The sequence below is a fragment of the Chamaea fasciata genome, unplaced genomic scaffold (genome assembly GCF_029207755.1).
Source record: "Chamaea fasciata isolate MVZ Bird 193981 ecotype frontalis unplaced genomic scaffold, bChaFas1.0.hap1 SCAF_5, whole genome shotgun sequence".
NCBI classification, from domain to species: domain Eukaryota; kingdom Metazoa; phylum Chordata; class Aves; order Passeriformes; family Sylviidae; genus Chamaea; species Chamaea fasciata.
The window spans coordinates 55,135,900-55,154,532 of NW_027094090.1; the positions used below are offsets into that span (position 1 = coordinate 55,135,900).

An 18,633-nucleotide genomic window follows, 5' to 3' on the forward strand; every position below is an offset into this window, starting at 1 on the left:
CTTAGCAAGAAGGGCGTGCCCAGGTTCCACTGGGCACTCAGTATCTGAACTGTGCTGCAGGTTCCTGGAGCAGCCATGAATTTCAGTGGCCCAGCTCTCTTGCTACTCTCTGCAGTTCTAACCTGCATGTGCCAGAGATCTGCAAACTTAAGTGAGAGGAAGAGGGCTCACTAACCAGCTGTAGTGCCAGAGCCCACAAAATTAAAGAAAGGAGAACATAAGGGCTACATGTACATCAGTAAACAGAGGCACATCTGATCTCTTTTGATTAGAAAGTCTAGAGGAGCAAAGAGCAGATTTGCAAATACAATACCGATGTCAGTGATCTGATCTCCCTGTGACAAGGATTGTGTTTTGCACTGATAAACCTTGTTGGTTCAACGGCTTGATGTATCCTGCTGACCATTCATTTGTTCGCAGACATATATCTATATAGGTATCTGTATGTGTACATGTATATAATCATAAAGCAGACAATATGATGTAATGTAGTGTAACCTAACATAACATAACAACATAACATAACTATAATTTAGGTATTATATAAAGCAAGCCATATACCTTCTGCTTTTCCCCCTACTGGAGCCATTTGCTAGTTGACAAACTAAAGAGCTCCCCTTTTCCATCAGCACAGGCTCATCTTTTGCCTTTCTAAATGGGAAAAGCAGAGGTTTATGTGGAAAACAAATCTGCATGGTTTTTGGTTGTGATGTGTCGTTCCCAGGCTACCTCTGTCCTTACCTGCCTCCTCTAATGCAGGAAGGCTGTGGTTCACTCCTGTTTAATTCCAATGTGTAGTGCAGACATTGAGCTTTTAACTCCAAAAGGTGGCAGGGTGGAGTGGACACTTAAACAGTGTGATGCTTGCAACAAATCTATCTGTGTTTAAGATTCTCATAATGTATTTTAATGCCCAGTGGCATCCATTGCACAAGCAGGGGTTTTGTCAGGTATTAGAATCAGATTGCCACTTTCTATGAATAGTTTCTATGTGAATATTTTCTCTGGGCTCAGCTGTGCTCTCTGTATAAACCAACCAGTCGTTTCACTAAGTTACTGGAAGCTCTCTGCACTTGTAGCACCATAGATGGAAGCAGGAGCTAATTAAGCTAATTTTTGAATTTTTTAACATACAGCAGACACTCAGCGCTGCCTGCCCACAGAGGCAGAGAAGCACAGGCACAGAGGTGCAGGTGGGGTTCATAAAACAAACAGCCCAGCTGAGTGTGTCTGCCCAGATGAAAGCCAGATGTTAGGGAAGGAAACTCCTTTTCTGCCAAGGTTGTGTATGGTTAGCCTCAGCTGTGTGGCTAAATAGTGTTCTCAGGAATCCTTACATGGATAAACACAAACACACTTTTTCTTCCTTGGAGGTTTTCAACAGGTGCCACCAGGCTTTCAGTTTTCCGGTTGGGAAGTGTCCTGCACGCGTCAGTATTGGATGAACTGTGGCACTTCTTCTGCTCTCCTGTTTTATAGTGAGGATCCAGGGCAGCCCTGAGAGTGCTGGATTCTCTGTGTCTGCAGGGGGTGCCTCTGTATTTACAGGCATGTTGTGTGTCATCTCACACACTTTTTAAAGGAGTGCATCAGTTAAATTACATGGCTCTGAGAAGTAAATAATGTCTTCGCCTTCTCTGTGGCTTCATGAGGCTCATGAGCACAAGAACAACTCTTGCTCAGGTAGCATACTGTCCTCACAGGACATACAGCTCCCACCCTTTTAGGCTCTTGGAAGAGCTCCCACATGCTGTCCCAAGAGGTGAAGCTGAGGGACTCCACCAAGCTTCATCTTCCCCCTTCCCTGAACCTCTCTTGCTGTCCTGACTCTGCAGCAGTGTCACAATAAGGAATTCTGCAAGCTCCCCTGAATGACATAAAATGAGCCACGTAATTGCTTACCTTCAACTCAAGGACAGAGAGGTTTTTTTTGAATAACTTAGTTTGGAGAATTCAGCAATTTCTGTGAGATCATGGTTGAAGATGTTTGCAAACCCTGTTGCCCTGTGCTGGCGAATTATCAGGAATCTCTCAAACCACTGCCTGGTCATCATTCTAGGGAAGAAATCCACACAGCTGGCACCTGGAAACACGTGTAGATTAAAGAGTGCAGACTAATACAAATCGCTCTGTGCTCCCAGCAGGGTGAACATAAACCAGCTCTGCTCCATACCTGTGTTAGAATGAGTGTGGTGTATTTAGGATATGGTGCTGTGCTGACTTGGCAAGGTGGTTTCCAGGTGGGACGCGGCTTTATGTGCCCTTGGCCCAAGGAGCAGGCATTACACCCTCAGCTCCACACTTCTCCTCTTCTGGTGATATGCAGGAGAGAATCAGAGTTACAGATTCCAGCCAAAAACCACCAGCACTCATCAGCTTAGGTAGCCTAGAGGAACACAAAGATCTTGTCACAGGTATGGGCCTGCTCAGGTGGCAGGATGTGACAGCCCAGCATGCAGGCACATGAGATGGCACAGGGATTTTGTTCAGAGCTGGAGACAGGGTTAACAGCTCCCTCTCCATGCAGTATTGCCCAGCTGGGGCTGTGTCCTTGTTAAAATGAGGAACAGGTTGTGATATCGTTCTCCAGGTCTACACTGATACGACTTGTTCCCATATAAGATCCTGTTTTCACTCATTTATTTAGTAGAAAAAGAAACTAGTGTATGCTTTGATCTTGTTTTCAAGATCACTTTCTGGACAAATTACTGGAGGGTCATTTTTTCATCCAGCACAAGGTTGACATAGAATCATAGACATCCTTCCAGCAGCCTTCTGAGTTATTGGTCCAGATTCCACCACTCTAAGGCCCACAGCAGATGGATCAATGTATTTTTCAGACATGTCTTTCATGGGTTTATCTCATCCTGCCTCTATCATAGGGACCCCAGAGATGCCCAGTCTGCCACAGTTATGAACAGAGTGGGCAATTCTGATACTTTGGTATTTGATTCGCACAGTGATAAAAATGGAAATATGGCCTTTTTGAGAGAAACAAAGAAAAATCGGATATTTTTATTCCTAGCTACCGGTCCTTGTGCATGTGCACCCATTTTTCTAACCTTAATAACTCTGAAATACATGGACCAGTTTCTTCCATTCCAGGTTGTTGTGGGATAGTGTCCTCAGGGGTGCAGCCCTTGATGTTTTCTGAAAATTGACAGGCATGAGAGATACTTTTAGTGCTCCTCTTAAAGCAAAGGCTGATTTGTCCTTCCCTCCTTTCCTCCTTCCCATTTATTAGATACAGGGAACCAACATGATGCCAGGGCAGGGGGTGGGAAAACAGAATGAAAGGAAAAAAGTCATTAGAAAACAGGCTTCACTAATTCAGCTGCTTGGGGAGCAACCTGTTTGGAAAGGTCAGGATGTTTCACTTGACCTAAACAAAATGCTTTGCCATTCTTCAGTTCAAATGTTTCATTCCTGCCTGTTGAACCAAATCAAAACACTGAGCTTTGGTGGAGGGATGTAATGAAGGCTGGGCAGGGAGCTGCTGCAGCTTATTCCAGCAGCACTTTCCTGCCACAGAGTTGGGAGAGGTTGACACCCCAGTTCCAGAAGTGCAGTGCTGATTGTCTCCAAAGTAGTGATGAATTAATGTGAATTTCACCCCCAGTATCAGAAATCAAAGATAGACCAAATCTGCCTGGAAGGAGTGTTTGTCCTCCTGCCCTGAACAGCTGTTGAAGGGAAAAAGAAGTTGTGAAAATGTTTTAATCATAGAATGGTCAGGGTTGGAAGGGGCTTTAAAGATCAACCACTTCCAAGCCCGTGTCATGGGCAGGGACATTTTCCATTAGACTAGCACTAGCCTCGAGTCCTTCCCTCCTGTTCCCTAATGTGTGCTGGTGAACACTGAAGCGTGGTAGACAGTGGGATTTGTTGACAGACCCTTTGTCCCCACCACACCATTGCCTCAGAGCTAGTCCAACCCCTTAAGAGGGAAACTCTAATTGAAATCATTGCCCTGGTCTGGATTTGATGTGTTTGAGCTTCCTCTCTCTTAGGAAAACTTTCTAAGGTAGCCTAATGACTGATGAAGATGGGATTTCCCAGAGTTCAGGGTGGAACAGGAGAGGGGACATTGCCCAGGAGATGCTTTCCTGGAGGCTTCTCCTGCAGCTTTTTTTTTTTTTTTTTTTTTTTTTTTTCTATTTGTAGAGCACTATCACAGTTTAGACAGCAGTTTCTAAAGAAGTCGTTTGATCCCGAGGAATTTTAGCAGTGTCAGTGCCCCTCCTAGAGGCTCCACTAAAGCCCCTTTTGAAGATGCCAGATCCTAGCAACAGCAAAAGCAACAATTGGTCTGAGCTGGGGAACAGACTGGCTTGTTGACACTTCAATGAAAAGCAGCTCCAACACAGTCTGCTCACCCTGCGGCTGCCAGCTCCCAGTGTTTGATCTAGCAAAGGCTTCAGCCCAGAAAAACAAAGCCCAGCATTTCTAGTTCCTGGCTTAGGGAGCTCTCTGCCCTTTGTGTTGTCTCCCTGCTACCAAAAGCCCAAAGGAAATTATTTAATGTTTCCTAGTTTGATTCATCCTCCACTAGGGTTGCACTCCATTGAGCAGTACTCCAGCTGTAGCTTTATTTTCAGACTGCTTGTGCTGTAATGTTTCACCTACTAATTGCCCCTGTGTTAATGCACTTTTGTGTCCCTGTCTCTAGTTTAACCCAGGCAGGTGGAACAGCACCACTGTCCCAGAGGTGCTTCCCTGGGTGTTCCAGGGGAATGGGTCACAAATGTTGCTGGAAGAGTGTCTGGTGCAGGGCCATCACGGCGCAGTGAGGAAATGCACAACGAGAAGGAATGGCAGGGTTTCTAACACCCTGGTTCTTGTGATTAAAAAATTCATATGGAGAAAAGTAACACTGTCAACAACACTCCCAGGGAGCTGGTGAAGCTGATCTGCATTGCCAGCATGCTGCCTGACCCAGACGCTCATCCAAGGGAAGCTGATTTATGCTCCAGTCATTTCAGTGCTAAGATTAGCTGAGGGATCATTTCCCCCCAAAATTTACTCTGCCCCACCACATCTGGTTAGAGATAGAATGCCTGGGGGGTGAGTCTCATACAACACACGACACAAAATACTGACGGAAGCCTCAAGTGTAAAGTCTGAGGAACTGGCACTGGAAAGGGTTTAGATTGTTGGGAAGATGTGCATGGGGAGACGGGCTAAGTTTGTGTGGTAAAAGACAAATTCACTGGGCATGTTCCCTGCCTCTGGTTCTCCCAGCCCTGTCCGGGATGGGGGCTCTTCTTGAACATTTGTATTTGAAAAGGCCATCAAAAAGGAGATTAGGAGATGTTACCACTTTCATTTTGTAATTGAAAGGAAGCCTTGATATATTTGATATTCATTCACAGCTGATGCTATGCTGACTAACAGCACTGAAGTTGCAGGGTGACAATTATACTGCTGATGGCATAATTTATTGATTTTGTTGTTACCCAAGGTATTTCCAATGAGGTCATAAATCTATGTGTCAGTAAGAAATACTCAGTTTGCCAGCTGTGCTCTATTTTATAGCCATAGATTTTAAAGCTTTGAGAGAAGTGTTTGTTGAGCATCACTTTGCAATTAGAGTCAAAGAGGAAATTAAATGTTCCAGTTTTTGTTACCAAAAAAAATTGTTTCCAAAATTTGTCTTTCTGTTAATATTGCATAACTCCATGTCTTTGCCTTTTGCTTGCTCATCAGCTCAGCCCAGAGATGGTATTGACAAGCCAAACTGAACAATGCCAGAACTGCTTCAGTCCTTTGCTGATTGAAGGAACATTGCCCTGAGCCTGGGATGCACGGAGAATCCTGGAAGGAATCTGCTTTGGAGGATTACCAAAAGTCTGCATCCAGGTACAGGCATGTTTGGGACTTCCCTTCAGGTTATTTTTGTAGGAAGAGAAGGTGTTTGCTGCAGTGTCTTGTTTCCACGAGCTGTGAAACACAACCAAACAAACTCTTGGTAAGGGATTGAATAATTATCCAGGAGAATATTGGAGAACATCAAATGCTTTGAAATATAAATATCTCACTTATTGCTTCAGGGTCAACTTCCCCCACATTGGACTTCACTCTCAGAAAGGATAAATTACCTGCTTTCACTATGTCCCCTCCAATGGCTGTTAATACAAATTCAGAGTTATCTACTTGTGAAGGTAGTCCTTAAAAGGAGCAGAAACACAGACTTCATGGCTGATTTGGCCTTGTCTTCAACTGATCCCACCTAGTTTTGAATCTAAGAACAGAACAGATACTGCAGGGGATTCAGAGGGTCCCACTGTTGTGGGCTGCATGAAGTATTTGAGGCAATAACAGGCATCCAAAAGAGTGCACTAGGCTCTAGGTTGTTTACACCCACCTAGCAATCCCATTAAAAAATCAAGAATTGTGTCCTGGGGAAGTTAGTTGCCCCAAAAAGGCATTTGCCATCTTTAATTTAGTGCCACGTGTACTAAGGGTGGGAGAGAGCTAGAAAAACAGATCCTCAGCTGGTTTCAATTATCCTGGATTTGTCTCCTGCAGAGAAAGTACAACAGTTGACAACCCCAGTTTTACGGTTTATCCCATGTGGACACTGCCTGCTACAGAGTTTTCTGCTGCATTGGTCATTGGATAGGCCTGCTTATGCTATTGCTGAGGTTGATTCCAAAATACTCAATCTACATTTTTCCTTTTACAGGCATATTTTATTGGTGATAGTTCAGCTGCACAAGGGCTTTGCCTTTTTGAGGTTTCTCATCCCTTTTTGACATTTCCCACCCACCTGCTACACCCATACTGTGATCCTTGTGATTATCTGTTGAAGACATGCATTTAGCTCTTTTATCCCTCCACACATATTAACCCCTGGATCCCTTGGTCTTTGTAATTCCTTGCTAATTGTCAGTAATTTTCTGGTGATAAAATGTCCTGAAATGAACTCAGTACATTTTATTTTGGTCTTATGTCAGCCTAAATCCAGCGTTTCTATCAGTGTAGGAGTTAAACCAAAGCTAAGTGCCAAGGATGAGTTCTTATGATCAGTGCCTCAGGACAAGATGTGAGGGGTGTGTGAACTCTCTGTTGCCTGGATTAGAGGTGGGAGAATTCTGTTTATCTGCCTCTACTCCTAGGAGGAGTTTTCTCAAAGTGGAGGCTGGTCACACCAGGCACTGGCGAACATCAGAATCAGTATTCCCAGTTTTCCATCTCCATAGCTGCACAAAGGGAATCTTCCACTTGGTGCTCACTGCTCCGCAAGGACAGTGCCATAAAACCCAAACAGCCTTTTTTGTTCTGTCAAATTGCAAATGCATCATTGGCTTCCTCCTCTCCTTCTTTCAGCATTATTGCTCTCCATACTTTTCCCTCCAGTGAATGCCATTTCTCCCCTGATAAATTAGTGCACCATTTTCAAAGAGCTGCATCTCACTTATTTCCTGCCCATATTTCTAAGCTTTCTAGGGCTCTTTGTATCTAGGGTTCTTGCTCTCATTTATGTTTCTCTACCCTCTCCTCTCAACTTAATGTTATCTACATATTTTATTAACCAGCTGTTTTATTCCCCCTCACACATCACAAGTAGAGATGCTCCATGAAATGAGAGCTACCCCGTGCCTCTATACGAGACACAACCCCCTTGTCTATTATTATTCCATGTTTGCAGTCCTTCAGACAACTCCTGTGACAGTATTTATGTCTGAGCCAATGGGAAATAATATTTTGAGAGGCACTTTATCAAATGCTTTCCTGACTCCCAGCTCTTTGATGCCTGCTGCTCTCTCTGCTGTCATTCATTTTGTAATTCTGTCGACTTTATGTGCGTTTTTCTCATGGACTCAGTCTTTGTATACCCATGGTGCTCCTTGCATATGTTTCTGTAAAGAGATCTGTGTAATTCTCAGGATATTATAGGGAGAGCCATGAAAAGGTCCCTTTGAAGGCCAGCATGAAAGCTGCAGTTGTATTCTGAGCTCCAAAGCAGTTTCCAAATAATGAGATACACTACAGTGTCTGACTGGGCTTGGGGAGAATAACTCCAGATAAACACCAGGAGATAAAAGGGATCACCTTCCCCTTTGTGCATTTCCTTGTATTGTGTGAACTCTTCTCCAGTGGGGATTGGATCATATCTTGTCTCATACAGAAAGTAAAAGGAGTCATTAGCCCTGCTAATTGTTGCAGATAAAGAGTAAAAGGCGATGACAGTTTGCTTTGTGTGTGGTTAAGCTTGTTAAAGGCATAAATCAAGCAATTCTTTCAATTCTCACTTGTTCATTACTATTATGATATCCCACAATGGCAGCACTTTTATTTTTTCACTCCACTCAGTTTGAGTTTCGCTCTACCTTTTCTTGTTGTACCTCTTAAATAAATACAGTGTAGTACACGATGCCCAATGTTTTAATTTGGTGTTGCATTATCCAACATGCTTGGGATGTCTCAGTGTGAACACTTAATTTAGTGACGTTTCTAGAGAGCATTGATGACTGCTATGGCTAAAGCTCATTTGCCATGAAGCCTCAGTACAAATATACACAAACTTACTAGAAATAGTGGGTTTGGCCAACTAGGACGTTTTGAGTTTATTGTTTATAATTGAGTTTCATTTACATCTTGTTGCTTTTGAGAATATATGAACATGCTTAAAGCACCCTGAAGGTTATGTGTTTAATTAGATTGTTGACTGGTGTCATCCTAAGACAGGGATGGGAGTTGAGCCATCAGGATTTCAGCAGCATCAGGATTCAAGGTTTAAGGATTTTTGGCTCTCAGCTGTGTGCAAGGAGGTGATAATATTTCCACGCGTGTCCTGGCACCCCGGCACTGATGCTTACAGACACTCATAGTGTCTACAGAGAGTGAATGTCACCCCAAACCTTTCCCTGACTTCCACACCTGAACAGTGTTAAATCTGCTGTGGTTTTGGGGTGTCTGTTTTCACAGAGTTGTTATGGTTGGAAGGGACCTCTGGAGATTATTGAGTCCAACCCCCTACCATGGCAGCATCACCCAGAGCAGGTGACACAGGAACAAGTCCAGGTGGGGTTGGAATGTCCCCAGAGAGGGAGACTCCACAACCTCCCTGGGCAGCACTTCAGTGCTCTGCCACCCTTGGTGTAAAGAAATTCTCACTCTTGCTCAGGTGAAACTTGTCATGTTTTGGTTTATGGCCATTGCTGAGAGCACTGACACGTTTCCCCCTCTGCAATGTGCAGTATCTCATGGAAAACTTTGGATTTTGTTCCAGCAGAGAACAGCAGCACACAGCAGAGGAAACTGCAGCATCAACACATACCAATCCTTCCCCACACACTTTAGCATTTTAGTCTCACAGGAGCTGGTCCACTGTTTTGGAAAGTAAACTAACTTGCTAAAAAGAGCTTTGAAGCGTTCAGTAAACATCTCCTTAGAGAAGTTGCTCCCTCATTTAAACTCACTGAAGTCTGTTGACATCCAACATCTTCCTGGCTTATTCAAGTTCCTAAAGAAACCTCACAGATCTCATTTTCCCCACCAGCTCCCTTCCTCCTGTATGGCTTTGGCATGGAGCTGAGAGGTGCATGGACACTTAGTGCAAAACCCAGACTGGTTTGGGAAAATTAGTTCTAAAGGTACTTATGCATTTGGGATTTAAAGGTCAAATGTAGGAAGTGCACAGGCTAAGGTCCAAGTTCCCAATGAGACATAGACGTAGATTGCGATATTAATAAATTGAGAGTCTTGGTTGCCAAGAAATAAGATACCAGAAGACAAAGGTGGAAGCATGCATATTTTATTATAGGATTCTTTAAAAACCATTGCTGGTAAAGCAGAATTGCCAGTTAAAAAAAAAAAGAGTCTTATCTCTAGTCAGTCTTTGCTAATTTGGTCAGTCCTTTATTAATTTAGTCACTCTATTTTATTAAAGAAAAGCGATATCCCCAGGAATTCACTGGTAAAGCAGTTCCTCAAAGTTTGAAAGATTATCCAGTTTGAATGTAAAGAAACATACAACAAAGATGACTGACTAAAGAGGGAAGTCTCAGTGGAAAAGAGCAGGAAGGAATGTAAGGAAGTGTGTGACAGAGCTCCACTTTCACTTATAAGTAAAGTGAGAAGAATTTTACCTGCTATTAAGTTTTGTGGTGAGTGGAATCATAGTCCTTGGTGTTGCGTGTTGTGGCCTTTTCTCCTTCCCTTCTGCTTTTCTTTCACTTCTCTCTCTTTTGCTATGTGCAGACCCCATGCCTGTATGAAAAACTGACACTGACTCTGAAGGAGCTTGGGGGTTTTTCTTAGATTTTCATGTGCTAACACAAAATGAGCTCTTGACTTAGCAGATCTGTTTGAGATGTACAGGCAGAGGATAAAGTTTGCTGCTCATCTCTGCCCAGGTCCTCTTTGGACCATTTTAGGAAGTGCCTTTTCCCATCTGTTTTTTTCTGTCCTCCACCTAGAAACATACTGGCACCCAAAACTTTCCTTGCACAGACAGAGGGAAATGTAAGATCAGGAAGATCTTTACCTTCCCTATGGTTTAAAAACTTTCTCCTATTGTCCAAACTGTTTCTAGACCATTCCTAATGGTAAAAGTGTCAGGTTTTCTCTTTGTTGCTGGTGTCATTTTGTTTTCAGAGCCCCAGGCCACTGCTACAGTAATGTATGTACAAACCAGCTGTGAGTCTGAGGTGCAGCATTTCCAAAGTTTTGAGGCACAGCTGCCTGTTCCTCTGGCTGCACCAATACAGAAGCATGCAGAGCCTGCCGGAAAACATCATGTTAAAATAATGTCCCCCCCAAAACTTTTTGTGCTGAGTTATTTCAGTGGCCAGCTTAGAGTGTGGTCCCACAGGTAGTGAGGAAAGAGAAACATGCCAGACTGTGGCAGCCAGATGAAAGTCAGAAGAGGGGGAGAGCCATCTCCAGTCTCCCTGTGCTGACAAGAAGCACAAATAGACAAGGACCGAGTAGGAGCAGAGATCTCACGGGTTCCCAAAATTTGCAGGAAGGCAGAGGAGAGGCAGCCAAGTGTTACATTTGCTGTGCACATCTCCTGGATGTGGAGGGGGCAGCTCCCTGAGGCTCTGCTTCCAAATCCATCAATGCCAGCGGCAGCCTGGAGGCAGCCTGACTGTCCTGAGCAAGTGTGACTCACTGCTACGCCACTCTGCTGAGTTATTTGGTGTGGGTGGGTGGTATTTGTCACACTGTGGATGAGGATTTGGCTATTTTAAGCAAGCACATCGGCTCTCTGGGATGTTGGGACAGAGTTGTCCCAACACACTGAGTTCTGACTTAAACTTATTGGAACAAGATGAATGTGGCAAGGGCAAAAGCATTACATGCACAGAAGACAGGCAAGGCACTGCATCTGCACTAAATAATGAAATTTATTGCAGTGAATGCCATGTCGAAAGCTGAACATTTTTTAGACTTGGTTCACAATCTGTCTGTTAAGACCTATGATGAGTATTACGGTCTGGGAGTGAGTGTTTGAAAGGGCTCCCTTGACATGTGCGCTACTTAAAGGAACACTCGAGTGATAAATTTGTTTTCCTGCGCTTAAGGGGGATTGAGTGTTCCCCAGCTCACACAAGAAGTCCCTGATCTCAGTGCAGATGCAAAACAGACCCTGCTTTGTTGGGATTCTGAAACAAGGGAGGGCTCAAATCTCTGAAGTCTTTGGGCATGGACTCTCTGAGTTAAAGCTAAAGTGTTTAAAATGAAGATCTGTCTTTCTCCAGGAAGGAAGAAATCATGAGAGACAGGAGGAATTGTCTAAACTTTTGAAGAGAATCAGCTACATAACTCCCACTAATCATAGGAAGTTAATATCCAAGGCAGCCTTAGAGGCTGTAGCCTATATAAATTTAGACAAACCCAAACTCAAACAGTAGACTGATGACTTTGTGCCCCTCAGAGAATCTTTTAATTTCTGATGGTAATGGATGCCACCTAAATGTGAAAGAGAAATAGACTAATAATTTTAATGCAAATGGATTTTTTCAGATGAAAGGCACTGCATAAAAAGTCAAGTGGCAGTGCTGTAAATATTCTGCCTCTGGTACAATTACTTACCAGTAATTACTGACATCTAGGCTAGCTGCCGTAAGGAAATACGTGGGGGGTTCTTTTCAATTAAGCAATGCTTTTGCACTTTCAAACCAACTTCTGTGCTTTCACCACTACTGGAAATATGAAATTTGTTGAAGTTGATGCTGGCAGTCATTTTGGAAAGACCCTGAACTGTTCCTCTGAAGCGCAGGAAAGCATTGGGAATTATCTCTTGAACCAGGATGCCCAAGTGGCTGTATTCTGGTTCCCCCCTGATGGGGGGTGGATATGAGTGTCTTTTCTCAGCTGCCAGACCAGGGTACACTCTCAGCCTCCTGGTACACAGTCAAAGTTAAACCTGTGTTTTAAGAAAGGTTCACACTCACAAATAATGTGAGTAAAACTCAGAAAAAGCTGCAAATGCCCATCGTCAGTACAAGCCTGGCATTTGCATGACAAGTCCAACATCTCATGTTGTTCATCATTTCATGTTGCCCAGCAAAGGGAGGCTGTCCTGGAGAGTCCTTTTTGATATGTTTCTTTTTCCAACCATAGTTCACATAAAATGCTCCCTGTACTGTCAGAACATTGAGCTGTGCCAGTGTTTGCCAACAGAGGTGTGAACCTTGCATCAGAAACCCACAAATCAGGAAACTGGAAAGGAAATGAGTTTTATTTGTTGCTACTGAAGGAATTATTATGGGCTTCTGTATAGATTGAGGTGTCACTAGAGTAGGATCTCATCTGAAAATAAAAAGAAAAATTATATTGCTTTCCAGAGTGTGTCCGCTATCCGAGGACAGCTGCTGGCCTGCACAGAAAGCCATAAACAAGAGTTCTGGCAATGGGACTCTGTTCTCAGTTTTGCCTTGGATGACTTTAGGCAAGATGATGATGATACTCTGTGCCTTAGTTTCCTGTTCTGGAAGAGGAAGATAATGATGTGCCCTGCTTTGATGTTGTGCCAGAACTAGATGTTAAAAATTCAGTGCATGGGCTGCTGCTCTTCAGAAATTACTTCCCCTCCAGCTAGTTCAGATGTGTCTTTTTGCCTGTTTGAATAAGAGTTAGAGAGGTAGGTAGGAGCTAAGATGAGGAGTCAGATGGTTCCATTGAAAGCCAGAAAACCTTTAAAGAGAAAACAACAAATATGTGCATCTGACATCCATGGGGATGAAAAAAGCCTGAAGATGTGAACTAATTGTTACTGTTCATATTATAATTAAAAGGCTCTAGGATAAGCAGTGAATTGAGGGAGAGGGTCTGAAACAGCTTCTGATTCATGGAATCACAGAATGGTTTGGGTTGGAAGGGACCTTAAAGATCATTATTTCCACCCTCTGCCGTGGCTAGGGACACCTTCCACTTTCCCAGGTTGCTCCCAGCCCTGTCCAACCTGGCCTTGGACACTGCCAGGGATGGGCCAGGCACAGCTGCTCTGGCCATCCTGTGCCAGGGCCTCACCACCCTCACAGGGAACAATTTCTTCCTAATATCTAAGCTAAATTTCCTCTCTTTCAGTCTCAATCCAGCATAGGCAAGCAGAAAACCTCTGCTGGTTTATGAATTTCCAAGGGTCATATTCAGGCTGCCAACTCTCGCATCTAAAATTCCTGCACAATAGTGTCTGTGTCAGCCAAGCCAGCAAGGGAGCCCTTCCAGCCCCCCGAGAGAGCAGCAGTTGAACCAAGGCAGAGTGCTCCACTTAGATACTGGTGTAGATGGCTGGAACGTGCCCTGAGGCCTCGTTTACCACCAGTGCTGGTTCCTCTTTCTGAAATGAAAATTGGGGTCTGGCAGAACAAAAGGAGGCAAGGTCTATTCATCACCCAGCTCAGTGCAGCCCTGCGGGAGCCCTCCCATAAGAAAGTTGAAAATGCAATTTTGGGGGGCTCAGAAGAGCTGCACTCAATGATGTCTTCTGGCGGATGTGTGAAAAAGCCACAAATAGACCTTGACAGAGTACAGTGAGGACTTTTGGAGGAAAGCATTTTATTTTTTCAGGATCTTTCTCCTTTAAAATTGAGTGAGAATTGCCTTGGCTCACAGGAAATGGTTGCAGCTATTTTATCACAGATGGCAAATGCCAAATCCTTTAGGAACACCATTTGCAAAAACGTGTTGTGGTTGTCTCGTGTAAGAGAAATGTTTTCATAATGGGTCCTTTTGCTCCTGTGTTAGTGATAAAGGTCACAGGTAATTGCATTCACATTTTAAAGCACAACGTTGTTAAATCTTTTGTATAAGGATAAAAGTACAAAAATGTCTAGTCTCCAGTGGAGACAGCTTCTCCCTGAACAGGGGGAATCCAGAATCAAGCAGAGACTGGAATTTTAAAGCCAATATCACCGATCTCTTCCAATGCCCCATGTAATTTAGAAAATAAAAGAAACTGCCTATTTTTAATCTTACTCTCAGCAAGCCTGACTAAAAAGCCCAGGATTTACCATCACACCTTGGAAAAAAATGTGCCTTTGCTAATCTCTGTTAATCCACAGGAAAGGTACTTGAAAATAATCACTAAAAATAAGCAGTAAATTCTTTCAGCTTTGATGTCACAGATCACACAGTGACCGGTGTTACAACAATCAAAGAGAAAAGGGAAAATATGATGTTTTACTGAGTTATTACATTGTATAAATATCCAGGAGCCATTTTGTCTTAAATCTTTGCAGCTTTGAGCAGCAGGTGCTCCAGTGCTTCACAAACTTCCCTCAGATTTTCTTTGGGAGGATCTGGTGAGATTTAGGACAACTCATTGTCTGCGAGTCCAGTGGTCAAGCAGGAGCAAAATCACCTCCTTTGTCCAGTGGCAGCTCTGTCACTGGGCTTCCTTCAGAGATTTGGGGACCATGTTGTTCAAGTCCTTGTTGAATCGAGCACAAGAACTCTTGTGATCTCTCTCTGTCAGCCTTGCTTCAGTGTGGTTGTTGATTATTAGGATCTGAAGGGAACCAGGAGAATGCTGAGAGCAGCCCATATTCCTTGCCCGTGTTTCAGCCATGGACAATCTAGTCCAGGCTGCCAAGTTAGGCGCTGCCATTGGCTTGGCAGCCCCGCTGAGTATTTTCAGACAAGGTTCTGTTAATTTGGCAATGAGAGAAAGCCCAAGATCATTTTTTACCCCAGAGCTGCCCAGTGGTAATTGTATGTTTGGTCATTTTTAGCTAAACAAACTCGAGCTAGTGAGAACAGGGAAAAGATCTGTGATTTTCATAAACGGTGTAAATTATACAACTTCCCCAAGGCACCATAATTCACACCTTACAAACTGCTGAGTGAATGTTGACTTTTAGTCTCACCTTTTCACATTTACTCCTCTCCTAACTCAATTTGGCCATACTTGCTCGTCTTTTCTCTCCTTCTTCAACCTCTTTATTTATTTGGAGCCATGGAATTTTAAGACTCTTAAATGATGAATTTATCCTAAATATATTTAAAATCTGGAGATGGATTTTAAAGACTGATAAAAAAAGCTGGGATTCTGTGGTGGTGATAAGTATTTATCTTTCGAAAGTTAAATAACTCAGAAACACATTGAAATACCTCCCCTTTCAGCCCTCTCTGTTGGTATACAAAAAACAATTACCTCGATGAAAAGGTGTAGAATATAAATAGGCTGTGAAATGTTGTTTGGTTGGCTTTTTTCAGGCTGTGGCTTGGTCCACCCCTCTCTACTGCAACAGAAGACAAGGATGGCTGTTGAAAGAGGAAAAAACAATTTGAGAACTTGTCTTACAACTTTCTTCAACAACAGAGCAAAAAGAGGGATGGCAAAATAAACAGGAATTTACAACAAATGATGCAGAGTGGAAGAGGCTGACCCATGACTAGCACAAGAAAAGACAAATCTTCATTAAAAGGTGTGTGTGACATTTATTATGTGCACTCTGCAATTGCAGCATTGTGCCAGACTGGCTCTGTAAGTGAATGCTTTTAAATTAGTGTCTTGGTAAGCAATTCTAGAGCAGCTCTGCATTCTGAAAATACAAATTAACCTTAAGCTTCAAACAAGAATACAGCCCAAATCTCCTTAGAGGAGTGCACTCGCTGTCAATCAAGACTAAGTGGAAAGTAAAATCCAAGTAAAATTCTTCTTCAAATGTGACTTCATTGTTGCATGTTATCCTCTCAGCCCTGTTCAGAGATCACAATTGGGAAAGCCAAGATTTGAGCTAGATTCAGAAGAGCAAAATATGTTTTTAAAAAATAAAGTATTGGCCAATCTGGATATATTTGCACAAAAAAAAAAAAAAAAAAAAAAAAGTGAAGTAAGTGGGTGATGTTGGGGGAATTGCTCTTCTCTAAATTTTCTTCTCCAGACTGTGGCTGGAGATGTTCATAAGATGAACTATTTTCACCATAGTTTACACTGGCTGTTTTTCACAAGTTTACTTTTTTTTTAAATGGCTAAATCACACTTACTCAAACTCTCCAAAGAAAGTAACTTAGAAGCAGGGCAAAACTATGTAAGAATTCAGTGCAAAGAGTTCAAACCTGGCAGAATTATAACCACAGGCAAATGGTAAATTCTAATGTGATATGTCAAACAGTGTAGAATTTGCAGTTCTACCTACAACTAAATGCAGAAGATGTCAAAAATATGTGTGTTGTTTGTTAGGTATATTGCATAAATTTAATAAATGTGTGTAGGAAGCTCAGTAAATCTATGCAAAATATATTAATAAATATGCTAATGCAATACAAGAAAAAATACAGTAATATGTGAAATATACGTATTTTTAAACCCTGTGCACACACATGCATGTGCAAAATATACGAAAAACACGACAGCAGACTTAAGACTTAAATTATGTGTAGGTTACCACCTCTTCCTTCTGTAGCATTGATCTCCAAAGGTTTATTATTGTGCACCTGTATCAGTAAAAAAACCCTTGAACACACACTCTCTGTGTCCCCTTCTGCAATATATACACTTATTTCTTTGTGAATGATCTATATTTACTACTGTAAGTGTATATTGTGTACATTGTAAAACATGCACGTGAACAGATATTTAAAAGGAGCAGATAAATACAAAAAGACTTTGAAGTATTTTAAAATGTGATTTCTAGGAATGCCAGCCTAGGAAAAGCCTTTCACTATGAGACAGGGGAGTCTTTGTGCAAATGCTTAGCTTTACTTACCCAAGTAGTAATCCTGCAACCAGGGAGGACTGTAAGGAAGATCCTTCTCAACTCTTAAATCCAGGCAAAGCAGACAGCAGGAAAGGGACCTTTTTTATAGGGGCAAGTAGTAGCAGGACAAAGGGAAATGTATTCATACTGGAAGAGGGTTGATTTAGATTGAATATTAGGAAGAAATTGTTCCCTGTGAGGGTGGTGAGGCCCTGGCGCAGGGTGGCCAGAGAAGCTGTGGCTGCCCCATCCCTGGAAGTGTCCAAGGCCAGGCTGGATGGGCTCTGAGCAACCTGGGACAGTGGAAAGTGTCCCTACCCATGCAGGGGTTTGGAAAGAGATGATATTTAAAGTCCCTTCCAGCCCAAACCATTCCTTGATTCTAAGATTAAGACGTGATGGAGTGAGTTGTAATAGACCTGGTTTTGTGATTTGTTTCCTGCTCTGTCTTAATCATTGGTAGCATCAGCTATTGGGTGTCTATTTCATGTTGTCCTGGTTTGTCTCATTTGCCAAAACTTCATTGTCTTTTGTTGTGTGTCACCCTGGTTTTCTGCAGAGCTGGCTCCGCCATGTGTGTTCTTCTGGTTTCCTGCACAGGGGAAAGCTGGGGACAGAGTGGGAATTGGCACCTGGGGGTGCTGATGCCATCAGAGGTTGTGTTCACAGGAGCAGATGCTGGGAACAAACAGGAGCAGGCCTGTAGAACAAAGCCCTGGTTGCTGCAGATCTGGCATCCAGCCTGCACACATTTTAAGGACAATTTACTTTGTCCCAGCTCTAGTCTGGGAAGTCCCACCTACCTCTGCATGGCACAGCTCCTTTCTGGGTATGAACCTTCCCAGGCTGCTCCAAAGGGAGTTGCCAGCACATTGTGGATAATCTGTGTGCATTCCTTTGCTGTGCTCCCATCTCCTGTCACATCTCCCCACAGGGAGGTCAGTGCTCTTGCCACTCCCTACATTCCGTTTCAAATTTTCTTTTTTTCCTCCTTGCAATTGTTAAGACTAAAAACTTTTTCAATAGATAGGAAATCAAACCAAAGCACCTGAGACTGCAATGCAGTCACATTGTTCCAGGATACAGGGCTGCAGGCAGAGGGAGAGGGATGCCTGCAGATTTATTTCCTGAGCATGGGAACTCAGAGAAAAGTGGTCTGTCACACATTAAAAATATCTGATTTCTGTAGGTTTTCACATACGGCCTGCATACCCTCAGTCTCTGAGATCTTTGCAAAAGTTAATTCAGTTCTATTTACTTACAGTTCATTTGCAGTTCTTTTCACTACTGAATTATGAAATTATTCCTCTTAATACTGCCAGGAGAGTTAATCATATCCAAAATCTCAGTTTAAAAATTAAATAAGGGTATAATCATTTTTTTACTCTTATAAATATTCATATGAAGTACATATTAATGCTGGATTTTTCCAGAACTGAATACATAGGCGTGTAAGCATCATTCTTATTTTATT

At 42.8% G+C, this 18,633-nt stretch overlaps 1 long non-coding RNA gene across 1 annotated transcript in view; it reads left to right on the forward strand.

Annotated features, from left to right (window-relative positions):
* Window positions 1–16,656, forward strand: part of LOC136290264 (uncharacterized) — a 141,553-nt gene extending 124,897 nt beyond the window's left edge. The window contains exons 4-5 of the long non-coding RNA XR_010721065.1: window positions 5,707–5,859; window positions 15,673–16,656. This is a non-coding gene — a long non-coding RNA (uncharacterized lncRNA). The remainder of the gene's footprint in view (window positions 1–5,706; window positions 5,860–15,672) is intronic.
* Window positions 16,657–18,633: the final 1,977 nt, after the last annotated feature.